The sequence below is a fragment of the Copadichromis virginalis genome, linkage group LG2 (genome assembly GCF_057382275.1).
Source record: "Copadichromis virginalis isolate Kocher_CV1m ecotype Utaka linkage group LG2, C_Virginalis_male_GT1.1, whole genome shotgun sequence".
Taxonomy (NCBI): Eukaryota; Metazoa; Chordata; class Actinopteri; order Cichliformes; family Cichlidae; genus Copadichromis; species Copadichromis virginalis.
The window spans coordinates 4,838,188-4,853,718 of record NC_140619.1 but is presented as its reverse complement, the minus strand read 5'-3'; the positions used below and the strand labels follow the sequence as shown (position 1 = coordinate 4,853,718).

Below are 15,531 nucleotides of genomic sequence, written 5' to 3'. Positions count from 1 at the left end.
ATTTGCCTGATCTTAATACAATTACGCATATATATTACAGAACTTAATGTTATCTAAAATTTTATTTACAAGTTTTATATTTTGCAAGAGAAAGGAAATAATATGAACAGACATATTGATGTTGTAGTGTAAGGTTGTTTTTTTTTGGTTTTTTTTTTTCAAGAGACAACTAGGGACTGTTTTTGTAATGTTTACAGGCCCCTAATACTGCACAGACTTTTTTAATGACCTCAGTGAACTGCTGTCTGTGATCTGTGTTGATTTCGACTGTGTAATTATTATTGGGGATTTTAACATTCATGTGGACAACCCTCAGGACAAAGGGACTAAAGACCTGAGTAACACTCTGGGCAACTTTGGGCTGACTCAGCACGTAACAGAGGCCACACATAATAGAGGACACACTCTTGACTTACTAATCTCCAAGGGCCTGAGCATTTCAAAGGTTACTGTGTCTGATGTGGGCCTGTCTGATCATTACTGTCTTTTCTTTGATAGTAAAATGTCAGCGCACACAAATATGTCAACAGCAGTGATCACAAAAGTAGTGAGAGGTTCAGTCAATGAGCTCGTCAATAGCTTCAATGCTAAAATGTTAAATGTCATGGACACTATTGCTCCCATTAAGGTGAAGGTTATCTCTGGAAGGAAGAAGTCTCCATGGAGAAACTCCACACTGGTGAAAAAACGAAAAAAGAGAGTGTAGGAAAGCTGAGCGCAGATGGAGAAAAACAAACCTCCAGGTTCATTATGACATCTGTAAAGAGAAACTTCACAATTATAATTTACAACTGCGGAGTGCAAGGAGGTGCTACTTCTCTGATATCATCACCAAAAACAGTCATAATGCTCGGGTCTTATTTGCTACAGTTGACAGGCTAACAAACCCTCCTGTGTCAGTGGCAGCTGAATATGGGCAGAAATCTGTGCCATCAGAAACTGAATATGAATAAGTTAAATTTGAATTTGAATTGCTCAGATTGAATCTGAATGCATGCTTAAATTTTTTTTTTTAACACACTACTCCATTGCTGTTTGACAGGCTGAAGTTGTCGGGTCACCTCCTAAATCAACCATCTATTACAGGTGTTTTGTGCCAGAAATGGAGTGTCCACTGAAGACTGAAGATACGGAATCTCTATGCCTTGCCATTGATCCCTCTTGTGCCTACATGTAGACAAGAGACATTAACTTAACTTTGCTAGACCCGCCCCTGCACAGTTACCAGCTGTCAGCTACATAAAAAAGGATCCTGGCATTATTTGTCTCTCAGAAACAGTTCATAACTTCCCTTCAACTCATTCATGTCACCTAAAAGGTAAACCTGTTTCTCCATCACCTGTTCAGCTCTGATGATTCAGTAAGGACATCTCCTGGTTTCATCTTCATGTTTCCCTCTCACCACATATCCAAACTGACATCATGACCAGCAGCTTTTTTACAGCTGTGGCTCCAGCAAACAAACATCAGCTGATACTAGAAATTAATATTAAATAAATTCTAACAACAGCTGATCAAGCTTAAACGTGCTGCTGTTGTCTAGCGCGACATGCGCCGGTTTCTTCTTTCTGGCGCAAAGTGGGCGATAAACAAACAAGAGAGAAAAGCCGATCAGCTGATCATTGATCCGTTTCATGATTGAAGTAGAAACAGGAGATGGAGGGGGAGAGACTGAGAGAAGAAGAGGCAGCTGTGCAGCGAAGACACAGAATAAATCCAGCTTTGTGTATTTTTCATTGTAGCTGAAGTCCGGGACAAACTGTTCCTTTTCACCTCAATACCAGACGATTCAGTTTTTTACGGGATGGTTGGAAACTCTAATAACTAATCTTATAAATAAAATAAGATAAAACAAGTTCAACATCAATAATATCATAGCACCCGCCCAGCTGTATATTACGTTACGGAAAAAAACCGAAAAAAAACCCATCGGCCCATAAAAACGAAAAATCACCATCGGGCATACTGGTGTTCATGGTGTTTCATGACTTTGTCCATGAAACACCATGAAACAGTGTTTCAAAACATCAGATCTGCTGAAACACTCAGTTTTTAAAAAAAAAAATCCAGGTTGAAGACTCACCTGTTCTTAGCTGCACTTGAATAAAGCACCAAATCCACACTGTTTTACTTTTAAGCTTAACTTTTCAAAACTTACATTTTAACTACTGATTTTATCTACTGTTCCTTTCTCTTTTTTCCATTTTAAATCATGCTTTTTATTTGGTTTTGTTTTTTAATGACTCTGTAAAGCACTTTGAATCACCTTGCTGTTGAATTGTGCTAATAAACTTGCCTTACCTTGATCATTGAGATTCTCTTACTAATATGTTTGTCTTTATCTGAAACTAATGTTACTGTATATCTTGCTATAATTCATACAATGTTTTCATGAATTCAACAACAAACTCGTCTAATACGAGGAGGAGTTGAACAACCAAAACCTTCGTTTTTGCCTTATTTGAGCTATTATGACACCATCATGTTGCCTAGCAACCAACTATAAATGAGCTATATATATCCCATTATATGGGCTTAAATGACATTAAGAAAGCAGTATATAATTTCAGTTTCATGACAATGATCTGAATATTTTCAACAAACTTGCTGTTTTATAAAAGATATGTTCATGTTTCTAAATTCTGTGAAAAAAAAATTAGTTTAATTTTAGATTGGACATCTACTTCAAGGTACATAAAAAAAATATTATTCATTTTCACTTTTTAAGATCCTTAAACATCCTTACTTTTAGAATGGTAAGTAGTTCTCTTTGAAATTAGTCTCAGCTGTATCGTTATCTCTTGATTGTCTTGGTTAACTGAGGCCTAAACAAACCAGATCTTTGATGTCTCTGCCTGCAAGGCTACCGCACTGTAATGAAACTGTATTGCATTGTCTCAGCACTAAATGTTTGGCATGACGGAACACAGAAGTAATTTCTGCGGCTTGCTGGCTTCCGCTGGTTTCAAAGCGGCTGTTGCCTTTTTCTCTCATGAGAGACTTGCAAGCACTCCCTCACAGAGCCAAACAGCTTTCAGGCTTTCATCAATTATTTAGCACCTGTTGCCTTCAGGGAAGTCCTGATAAATTATGGTGATGAATGCAATCAGAATATGGGAAATATACAGTTATAAACCTATATAACACTTTTAATATCTCTTGATCAGGAAATGAAAATCAGAGTGATTTAAATGCTGGCATAAACTCTGAATTTTCTGCACACCTTCTTGTCCACACTGTAGGAAACAAGCAAAATCACAAAAACACTTTACTAGTTAAGAAACCTTTGAAAGGATTACAAAAGTCGCTCTGTTTATACTGCGTAAATACCCATGTGATGTGGAAATGTTTCGCCTGTTCTCCCTGAAGTCTGAAATGACTTTTTTTTTAATTATGAATAAGCATGAATGTTTTAAGACTGATAACTTGTTTAACACACAGCCAAACATTATATTTTTCTCTCTCTCATTGAATTTTTTACGAGGACTAAAAGATTACTCTTCAGCAAACTACAGAAAGTGTATTGGAACATTAAATAATCCTTAGAACAGAGGATATTCCTTTGAGTGTATCCACACACAGTGTATGAGATAGTATATGTGTGTGTTTACAACATAGTACTCATCCTAAATGGTCAAAATCGGTCTTATAAAAGAAGTACTATGAGGTTCATGTGGGTCATACTTATTGCACTCGTTATAGCAATATGTGAGTTTCAAACTCACTCATTTACTTAATCTCTATTCTTTAATATTGGCAGGCAGCTTTTTCTATAAAAAAAAAAACAAAAAAAGAAAAGAAAAAAGCTTAATTGAAAACAATGCGAAAATGTGCAACTGAACTTGTACATAAGTATCAGTACAGCAAGGCAAGAAAGGCAGCAAGACACCAATGTAATGACAAAGAAGCAAAACATCCTCATACTTAAATGGCAGATTGATAGCTTGAATGGCTTCTTTAACTACACCTGAACTTTATTGTCTTTTCATAATTGCAATCCCATGTGAAAACGTTGGTTTTAGGTGTAAGCAGCCCCTTTCACATGTTAAAATTTAAACTTCTCCCATTTTTATTGTTACTCCTACGGTCGCAAGAGGTTGCCTAAATAAACAACTTTCCAATTAACCTTAAAAAATCCGCAGTTATTGTCTATCTTAATGTGAGGTCAGGCTGTGCAAAACTTGAAACAATCATAAAAAAATGAATTGTGTCTTCGGTTCTGAAAAGTACCTTCAATCTGCATTTATTAGTGGTGTGTAGAATGTGGAGTCTCTGCTCCTCCTATCACCTCCACCTCCCTTCTTCCACTTTGGGATTGCTGTGCATAGCTGTGGTTGACTTGCAGTTTGCTATATAGTGTAGTCTCTTTTGGTTCTCAGTCATTTCTTGCCATTTGTGGCTATGAGGAAGGCCAAAAACCAAACTCAATCCCTCAAAACAACAGTCCACAAACCAGAGGGTGACATCATGGTAGCTGCTATGTCCACTTGTTTCATACAAGACTCTTTAGACATGGGGGCGTGCTGGTGTGCATAGATATAATGGTGCCACAAAGCCAAGTGTGAGCCCAGTGGCAATTTAACAATTCTCAGCAGGTTGTGTTCAGGGAAGAGCTAAGATGGGGCAGTGAGTTGCTACTTGTGTGTCTGTGTGTGTGTGTGTGTGTGTGTGTGTGTGTGTGTGTGTGTGTGTGTGTGTGTGTGTGTGTGTGTGTGAGTGAGTGTTTGTCTGTTAGGTCTATCCTTTTGTGTGTGTTTGGCAGTGTTTGATTTCATAGTGAGAGTTCTGCTGACCTTGGCATACTCAAGACTACATCCCAGTGGTGTCTCATCCCTCTCTTCTCCTTCTCTTTCTCCTCGCCCTCTCATTCTTCCTCCGCACAAATCCCCTCCCAGGACCGTGCCTTTCTCCTTCCCTTTGTGAAAAAGATAAAAAAATAGCTAGCAGTTCCAGAAAAAGATGCCAGCATCTGTCTCACTTTAACTTGAATAATTTGAGAAAAGGGTGTGATTAAAACCGAGAAAATGTTTGAGTGCGAAGAATACAACAACAGGCAGCCAAGAAAAAATCATTTGGAAGTCTATGTCTTTAAAATAAATATATAATTAGTGTGGCTCTTTGACTTTTCCTGTCATCTCCATTTTTGCTGGCTCATACCTTTCAGAGTAAACCAGGCTCGAGATCTCATTAATTCTAAACATTGCTGTCAGAGAGGAAGAAATGCAGTGAATGGCAGATTGAGGTTTCTCTGTGCTTGTTATACTTCTCTTCACGTCAAATGCAATTCCATCAAATATATTAGTGATATTCAAGTGAAAAATATTGATGTGTTAGCATTTAGAAATTAAAACCATAAAGCTGCATTTTAACATTACTTCAAGTTGTTTGTTTGTTTCTTTTTTGGTTTACTGATCAAAATGTCAAAATTCCACAGTGAGAATGGCGTGTTTTTTAAAGTATTAAAATGACAGGGAGATGTATTTGATGCTGCAACACACAGACATATTTCTTGTGTTTAAAGTTCTTGGTTGACAGAAGTAGAAGTCAACCAGTGCTGCTTATGGGAAAACAACTGGCATAGCAATTCAACTGAAATGACAAAAATGGTTGTTTGTGTTGTTTGCAAACTGTCTCGCAGTGGAGGTACATTTGTATACTGAATGTATACAAAATATCAGCAGAACACAGGTTTTTTATGAAGCCTGTAACATAGTGGTTGGTGGAGCTAGGCAAAAAGGATGCTCTTTTTACTCGTGGAATATGTAATTTAACTGGTCTTTTTAAGTAACCCAGTAGTGAAAAAGTATTTTATCACACTGATTGAAAACCCTGTCTTATATTACAGTGATGCAGAACTGCTCATGAATACTAATTATTGGACGTCAATTACACCTTGTATAAATATTTGCTCCAAATCTAAGCAGTTGGTAAATCTTTATTGTTTCATGGAATAGACTGTTTAGAATGATCTCATTTAATTCTAATTCAACAGTGTGGATTCTGCTGCACAATGTAATATTAAAGTTTTACAAATTGAAATGAGTAATTCAGAAATACTGAGCTTCTATCTCAGTGTATACAAGGCTTTAACTTCACTGTGATTTTTTTTTTTAAAATGAATTAACTACTAATCTCACATTTTGCAAAGTTGTTTAATGCATTTCCGTTTATGTTATCTTTCCCTTAACATGCACAGAAATAACCCAGTGACTTGTATAAAGTCAAGGATCTTTCTGTACCGCGCATCTTTGTGTTAGGGATTCAGTGTTTGCTCTTATTAAATGTGACATTGAGTACAGTGAGTGGATGACACAAGCTTCTTGCATGCTGACATTTCAAATGTTTCTGATGTGTCTGTCCTGTGTAATAACATAAGTCATTTATATTGCGTGTCCTTACAGAAGTCTTTCCTTTTTATGTTTCAGACTGAATCTGTGTAGGCACCTTTCCACTATCCTGCCAGCAAGCAGAAATGTTCTTTGCCTCTATTCCAGTATGGTAAGTTAATCTTTTGTGTCTCTGCTAGCATGAATAAATGTGTTCCACAGGGGAAAATAGCAGGGCTTCATGCATGACTTGTTATGGATTTGGGAAACCAGGTGTTAGCTATGAATATTCTTATGAATACTCTTAGTGTTATGAATAGACACAGGTCAAAGATTTCCAGACTTACTGCTTAAAAGAAAATTAAAACAAGAATAACTTTAATTTTGTGAAACTGGTGTGCAAAACAAAGCTCTGAAACCTGACTCTTTGGTATTCTCATATTGCTTGTTTATGTTTTTCTTTTGTTAATAAGAGAACCAATTTTGACAGTAAGAAACCTGTGACAAAATGGAACACATACATACACACAAAGTCACCCGCAGGTGCACTGATAGCGGTTGAATCCGTGGGTGGCTTTTTAAAATAGGCCAGCAGAACACACTGTTATTTCACAGTAATCTGTCAGTAATCTGCTGACAGTCAGAGCAAATCTTGAAAAACAACATTGACTTTTACATTTCTCAGCACTGTAAAATGTTGCAATGAAGAACTAATGAGCGTCTGAAAATCGTTTTTTTTTTTAAAAGACATGCTTTAATGCATCAATGTAAAGCATGTCAGCATTTTCTGCTATTTTCAGTTATTCTTTATTAAAATAGTGCGATTGTGGTGAAAAAATAAATAAATAAAAAGGTGCTTGTGGCTTGGGTTAAATAAGGGCTGATCACCGTGACTGAAACCCGAGGGCAAAAATACAGAACCATGAAGTCATTCTCTCCTACCAATCCCTGTCATTGTGCTAAGCATGATAATTCCATGCTCAAAGGTCCATGCCAACTATTGTGCCAATCTGGCAGTACCAAATTATACTGGCAACGTTAGGGGGGAGAACACAGTGCGGTGGAACGGAAAGCAATAAAGCATGATGTTGCCAATTACACCAGAATCTCTTGGTAATTATATGTTTTGCTTAAACAACACATGTGGTAACCACTTTGATATTGTTTTGATATTGGATTTTAATTGCCAATGCAACTAATCAAACATGAAGTGGAGATGTTGCTTGAGGTTTGTGGGGATCTAGTAAAACTGTGATCGCTCTGGGGAGATTGACAAAATGGAACAAGTCATTGCTGTTTCTAGCCTGCAGCTACTGGCAGTGTGATGACAGTAAAAATGATCTATACCAACTGAAGCTTTTCAGACTGCTTGCCAGGCTTCAAATAAACACGACTGTATAACATAGAATGAAGGCGCAAATCATATTGTGTCTTCTTACTTTAAAATAAAATCACATTTGGAATATTTGTTTTGCTGCTACTTTGTTGGATATTATCAAAGGAAATGCCAAAAGAGTGATGCCATCTTTGTTTATTTGTTTGTTCTTTTGTTCAGTAGCAGATATGACAAACAAATCCAATACAAAAAAGAAAATTGAAGTGAGTTTTACTAAAAGCTAAAGTTCTACTTGATTTGATTGATTATGAAGAAACACTTTTTCATTTGTTTGTGAATGGGTGAAGAGAAACTATTCAGCCATAGCTGGTGTGTATTCTCATAGCTTCCATTATTATTTTACAGGGATGTGACGTTTATCAAGCCAGTGACTTTATCGAAGGAAATTTAAAGTGCCAGCTCAAACAATATGTCAGTGGCTAAGGTAAATTAATAGTACTGCATCCTAACTTCTGTGCTTTTCAGTAGTGTATGTATATTGCAAACAAAAGGCTATTTAGTTAAAATCCCATTTGAAATTGACAGGAAATCTAAACAGTTTTTCCTGCATAAATAGTTTGGGCAAAGAAGTGTAAATTTAATAATCTATGTTATGTATATACACTTAAAACATGTTTTCCCTGCAGGGTTACTTTACTAGTTAAAAGGCAACTTTATTAAGTAAGTTCACGATTTAACGTGTTCCCTAGTTAGTGGACTGGATTCCTTGTCCAACCGTATTTTTCTAAGCATTGCATTAATACTTTACTTTTCTGTGATTGGAAATGAATGCCTAGGAATGATCATTACTAAGACAGCATTTGTAAAGTTTTCTTTAGAGAAGAAAATTTAAAAAACAGAATTCTTATATGTTATTAGTGTTTCCTAGACTGAACAATCTTTCAAGTAGAAGCAATATGCAACATGTGGTGAAGTTCAAATAAATTCAAGAGACTATGAATTTATATGAAACTGACTTCAAAGCTGAGAGCCGGAAGCCCTGGAGTTAAAAGGTTCTTTTCCTAATTGGCAATTCTGCTCTTTGAGTTTCTTCTGCTGAACACCTGCACTGCATTGTTTCATAAGCGACTAGAATACACTGATGTCAAACAGCATTTGAAAAATATAGCGCTCCCGTTGGTATGTTTGTACAATGAAAATAATACTAAACTGTCTGAACTAATGAAAAAGCAATAAAAATACTTCAAAAATACTTTCTTTCGAAAGATCAAAGTCAGGATTATGTATGGCTGTGATTTATTTTATGCACAGTCTCACAGGCCCACAGAAATGAAAATGAAAAGAATTACGCTGCATTTGAGATGTTTTGATAAACCTAAAATCTTGGAGCTTGCCCTTGAGGTCAACACTAACATTAAATGTGTTTAATGCCACCTGCTGCATACCCGCTCATGCAAACCTAACTCTCTCTCTCTCAAAACATCATCATCACTTTCCAACTTTATTGCCACCAGGGGCCCAGCAGTAGCAATGGAGCATAGGTTGCCATATCAGAGCCTCTTACAGAGAACAGACAGTCAGCAGCACCATACTGTTGAGTGAGGAGGTGGCAGAGCATGAAAGGATGCATCAGATGTTATGTAGATCAACAAATAAACCTGAATAGTGTGAGTCGGGTTAGGCTTTATATTCCCACCTGGCTTCATCTATTGGAAATAAGGACAAATATGTGACATATGAGATAGAAACATAGTGAGAAGGCATGTGTAAAACAAAAACGGGGCAGTTAAATATACAATACATATTAATATTTAAATTCCCATTTAAAAAGTAGTGAAATACTTTTTTTGGGCTTTTTTAATGCACTCCTCTTGTGCATAATCAGTCACCTGATAACAGTGTTTCCCAAAACAGATTTAACACACAAGTGTAGTTTGTTGGTTGGAACCACTGACTATTGGGCAATTGTTCTCAGCTCTGACTTAGAAGTGAATGTGCAAGAGAAGTGATTATCGACCGTATCGATCTGACACAGTGAAATTTACGACTCATGCTTGCTGTGGTGTTATCTCAGATGTTAGTCTCCATCCTGGTGCTGCAGTGTCTCTGTATGTCTCTCCACTGACAGTGGAGCTGAACTATGTTGCCTGCTGGAATAGACATGAATGTGTAGATAGCAAATAAAGCATAAATTTGAGCTCATGTGATAACTGAGTGCAGCCCCATGATGACAATATACGGACGTCGTGACAACATGATCAATCACGGACGAGAGTTGCAGCGGACATCAAGATTATGCATTGTTGGAACGTCTGAAATCACCGTCAGAGGCACATTTCAGCTCTGTGTCTGTTAAAACTGTATCAATCATCTGAAACCCCCCCAAAAAACATCTATTCATCAGATTGAGGCAGACTAGGTCAACGTTTGCATCCTAGCGTCTTCATATTGCATCAATTTAAGTTGGAACTAGAAACTGATAGATTGTGGGCCATTTGTCACAAGCAATTTGTGATACTTTTATCTCTGACTCTTTTATTGCCAAGTCCCTCCTCTGTCATTCTTATGCCAGTCGATTTGAATTCCCAGTACACTTGTCTTTTTCTGTTGCCAAGGCAATAGGAATGGGGGCTGTTGACGGCAGTGGTCGAATACTGACATTTGATTGGCAGTGCAATGTTCCAGGAAAGAGACACGGAAGTTATTTGCATATTAAACATAAGGATTAATCCTCATCATGTACTCCTGAATATCTTCAGCTGTGAATAGGAGCCAGAAAAGGTGTTTAAACGTTATGATGGAAGTTTGACTTAATTGAAGCGCATAGTTGAGAATCTATATACAAAAACTTGAGGGCAAATTAAATAGAGTCTGTGACACACAATTGGCTAAATCAAAAGTGTACTCAAAGGTTTTATACTGTCTATATAGTGAGGGGAAAAAAAACAGTGTAATGTGAAATAATTGAATTTGTGGTTATTCTAGTTGATATTCAGTTTAAATATATTATCATTTTATATATATTTTATGTTATCATTTTTAAGAACAATTTCACAAATATTGTAGTGTTCGTAATTGCACAAATAACATACAGTTGATCAAACAGGAGTAGGAAAACTGCCTTACTTTGCTACCTTTTGACTGGACCTCTCTTGCAGGTTGATCTTTTAGCAAGAAAGAAAGCACTTCACTCAATGATTTCTGCTACACTAAGCAGCAACGCCTTAAATAAGATGTAAGGGCATCTGGGTCAGGCGTCTAACTTCTCAGTCTTTGAAGCCATTGCTCTGTGTCTCATTTCCTGAAGTATTGATGTCTTTAAGTGAGCTTCCCAAGTGCCTGGAGGAAGTGGATGCTATATAGATTGCTTTGAGGAGATTGGGACACAGCTGACTGCTGTAGTTTAACAGTAGGTCCATGGTCGTTCTTTCGTGAAGCACATAAAAGATTTTTGGTGGCAAGGATACGGGGTTGTTTGAATAAAACTGAACTCAAAAAATAAGTAAATTTAAAAAAGCTTGGACGAAACGCAATATGGTTTAATCCCCACAACTAAAGATTTCTTGGGATTTGATTGAGCATGCATCAAAGACAATATAGTTTAATACTACGCATTCATAAAACAAAAATGTTTATAGAATTGTGTACAAAACTGTCACTGATGATACAAGGTCATCTTAAAGAAGATGTATACATAAAAAGTTGATTTTATACTCAAGGTGCTTTTTCAAACAGATAGCAAAAAATGAACAGGAATATTGGATAGCTGCAGGTACATCATAAAGAAACATTAAAACCTGGAAACAAAGGAAGAATCAATACTGCTCTACAACATGCCATGCAGGGAATTGCACAGAGAGCCTGTGTGGATAGTTTTAAAGAGTCACTACAACAAGGAATAAATTGTGTGATGCTGGGCCCTTCTTAAAGGCTGGAGTGAAGATACTGTACCTCTCTTTTCAAAATAGCAGTTTTTTGTTCTTTGATGTGACTGGTATTTATATTGAATATTACTCCAAAATGGGTCCAGTATACTAAACCCATTTTTGAGCAGTACTCAAGATTCCGGCTATAGGTTTAGATCAAAATTGGTACAGTGCACACTATACATTAACTTAATATTGGCCCAGAGTACAGCATGTAGCCTGTTAAATCTATTTAAATTAGCGCCATGTTTAGGCGTGTTTTAAAGATGCCTTTATTTTGTATGCTCCACAAATAAGGTGATATAATTAGGATTTTCAAAATGAACTGAACCTCAATGCTTTTTTGTTTCTTTTATCATTTGTAAATGCATTTTCTATTTATTCCCCTTAGATTGGTTGGATTTTCTCGTTGTAGTTTATTAATTATTTTTGGAGGATTAATTTAACGGGCATAGATATAAGCTAGAGAATGGAGTAAAATCCAAACAACCCGTAAGGAGAAGAAAATGAAACGTACTGAATGATTATTCACATTTCTATGTATTGTATTACCATTTGGTATTGCTATTATTGGCTCAGAACGGCAATCCTTGGAAACAAACTGTGGTTGATATTTCATAGAAAATAGTATAAACAATACCAATCTTATCAGATATGTATAAAACAAAAAATAGTGTTTATTGGAACGCAACATTCACATTTTTTTTCTCTTTTCCATATGGGAACTACATTCAACTGTCAGAATCTAAGGGCAACATAATGGTCTTACCCAACTGGATAAGGACTGACGTGATTACAGAAGAGACTAGAAAATAAGTGCTTGGATAAAGAAGCTGGGTGAGTGCTCCAGAGAGTGTAGGCAGCTGGAGTGCAGTAATTAGTCACCGAAGCTCTTTCTGGTTAAGGGGCAGCTGACCAATGGCCTTGCTTGCTTAGAAGAACGGCAGAGGGTTCTTCCCACTCTCAAATATGACTGTGATTAACATAAGCAATTACCTGCAGAAATCGCACCCCCTAGCTTCTTTTAGACAAAGAAAAATGAATTGCCTGCAAGGCGTACAGAGTTTCAACCATTGTTTTCCTTTTTCTTAATAGCTTCCCAAGGCTACTGTCGAACATATCATTTGTTTAAAATGTATCATCACCTTACCTCTTCCATAGTTCCTTTATATGCTCTTTTTAATTAATCATGGCAATTAATGGTTGTTTTTTTGAAATGAGAACCATTGACTCAAACAATCCTGAAACATGTTTTCTTCTTCTTTCTTTTTTTTTTTTAACTGTTTCACTAGGACACGTGATCAGAGACAAAGCCCTTTGTGGATGCAAGCGGTACATTAAGTACAGCAGGAAGCCTGTATTACTTGCATAAATAAAAACAAGACAACAAAGCTTCCAGGTGATATGCAAAATCATTAAGAGCAGTATTTCTTAAAAATAGTCTCTACAATAAATAATCTTTACACCTATCAGGGCTTTGTGAGGGAATAATAATAAAAAAATGAAATGATCTCTTCCCTTGTTTCCTGTCACTTTGGTTGAGATAATGAGGCAACTCCTTGATTCTGTCAAAATTTGTTTATGTTCACCTCCTCAGAATTGGAAAAGTTTGAGTAGGGGGTGTAACGTGCACATTTATGAGCATGTTGTGAGGATAACTAATGAGAACTATTTCTAGGATATAATGACACTCAAACTATTATTCATGCTACACTGTTTTTTAATCACCCATTTGTTCAGTTTTACACCTACATCAGCCTATGTATTTATACATGACTGTGAATTTTTGTGTTCTGTGTAAAACATATTTGCACACTGCTTTTGATGGGTGATATACAAATAAACCTTGTCATTATTTATATTATAATGACACTTTTGATTTGTAGTTTGATTTGTTGATGGTGTCAGTAATAACACCCTTATTGCCACTTGAGTACCCATGACAGGCTGAATTATCAAAGAAGTCCAAAAATGTTTTCTTGTCTGGAAGCATGTGAGCATACCTGTCAGAGCATGGAAACAGAAAAGCTTTACATTTGTGTGTCTTTTAACTTTCTGCCAGAGAGAATTACAAAACCATGCTCCTTTGAGGTAAGGTACAAAGGCTTTTATCAGCTCCTGTGTGGGCTAACCTGAGATTCCTAAGACCAAGCTAGTGTGTTAGGAGATAAAATAGTAATAGTTCTGTTACTTAGAGTTTTGCTGCTCCTTTACTGGTCTATTGGGGGATATTGTGGCTGATTACAAGGGCCACTGTGGTTTCTGTCATTACAACAAGTAAAAACTAAAATGAGATAAGAATAAAAAATAGCTTTATTTTGTCTGCTTTAGCACCTTCCTGTTCTTCTTTATAGCCTTATTATTGTGTTGTATGGTTCAGCCAGATTGGATGACTCATGCCTTACTGTGACATAAGAGGCTTTACGCTGACCCCTTCTTATAAGCCAAACTAAAATAGAAGAGTTAACTAATTTCATACACAAAGCTGATGATCGTAATACTAAGATTTGAAAGGATGACACACTCAGAAAATGACAAAATGGATGGGATAATGTATTTATCCCTCTTTAGTGGCAATAAACACAACTCATATGCTTGCTTATACATGGGCTACATGCACAGCTTAACAAGATAGGACTGACAAACCGTAAGGCTACCAGTGAGACAGGACATAGCCACAGCACTAAAACATAGACACATAAACACGCACATTAAAAGGCCATAAATATTTTCTAGTGACTGTCAAAGATCTGTCCGACTCCCTTTCCAATAAAAAGAGTGTCTGAAAATAAAGCTTCTCATGGCTGGTCAGCTTTGATTACCAGCTTTATTCTCTGCCCATGCTACACCAAGCAGTGTTCAGTCCATCTCCCATATGTCTCATGACTCACTGTCTCACGCCCTGCGTATCCACAAGGCCTTGCCAGAAGAGGGATATTGAAAGGATGCAGTCCTTTATTCGGTTTGTAATTGTCTCGTATCCATACAAATCAGTGTATGAGACATTTCATTAAATTAGGATACTAACTAACTGTGGTAACCCTATAATCAACAGTAAAGTTGTCCTTTTTTTGGTTTAGTGTTTTAGTGAAATGACAAAACAATTGTTAGATTTTCTCGAGATTCAGCACAGGCATGATAAATGGTTATAATTTTTGGCCAACTTTCCGTTTATTACCAGGTCAAATAATCACTTTGTCAAATATCAGAGTTTTAAACAAAATATTCTAGGACTAATTTGCAAATAATAGTATACCAGAAGGTTAAAATGACATTGATGGCCTACTTTCATCATTTTAACATTGTGTATGTGATGGCAAGTTTTAAGAAGTCTGCAGTAGATTGATGATCTAGCAAGGTATACCATCGCTCTTGCCATTAGACAGCTGGGAACAAATGATAAAATGTTTGTTTCAGTGTATACCCTCACAATGCCCCTTATTTATATGCACATCATGTATATTCCCTTAAGGAGATTTAGTGGTGAAATGAGCAAGCATAAGAAAGTATTCAAAAAGCAAAGAAACAGTGGTATAGTCAGTGAGACAAAAAACTGGGAGGCTAGGCATAGAACAAAAGCAAAGATTAAAGCTTATTGTAAGCGTATGTGAAACACTGAGGAAGGACAAAAAGATCTGATGATCGAGCTGGAAAGGATGTGCAGCAGCTTAGGGTGATCAAGGAAAGAGATAGAAATGTACAAATGAGTGAAGAGAGAGTGTGTGAAGACAGAAAGAGTACTGTGAGAAGCTGATGAACGAATCAGGACATGTACAGAATTTGCAAGGAGGAAAATAAGAGCAGCTATGAGATGAATATTCGATTGTGATGATTTGATTGTGCTGTCCTTTTCAGCAGCTGATGGTGCAGGGAGGCTGCGATTACCCTGCAAAAGCAATTTATATGTCCTCTTTCTTTTCTCATTGTATTTTCATTAAAAGGG

General features: G+C 36.6%; 1 protein-coding gene across 2 annotated transcripts in view; it reads left to right on the top strand.

Moving 5' to 3' along the window:
* lingo2 (leucine rich repeat and Ig domain containing 2) overlaps positions 1-15,531 on the top strand; it is a 239,702-nt gene that overhangs the window by 45,575 nt on the left and 178,596 nt on the right. For both annotated transcript variants that reach the window (XM_085468894.1, XM_085468889.1), the window contains exon 2: positions 6,426-6,498. The gene's annotated coding sequence lies outside the window, so the exon portion shown is untranslated. The remainder of the gene's footprint in view (positions 1-6,425; positions 6,499-15,531) is intronic.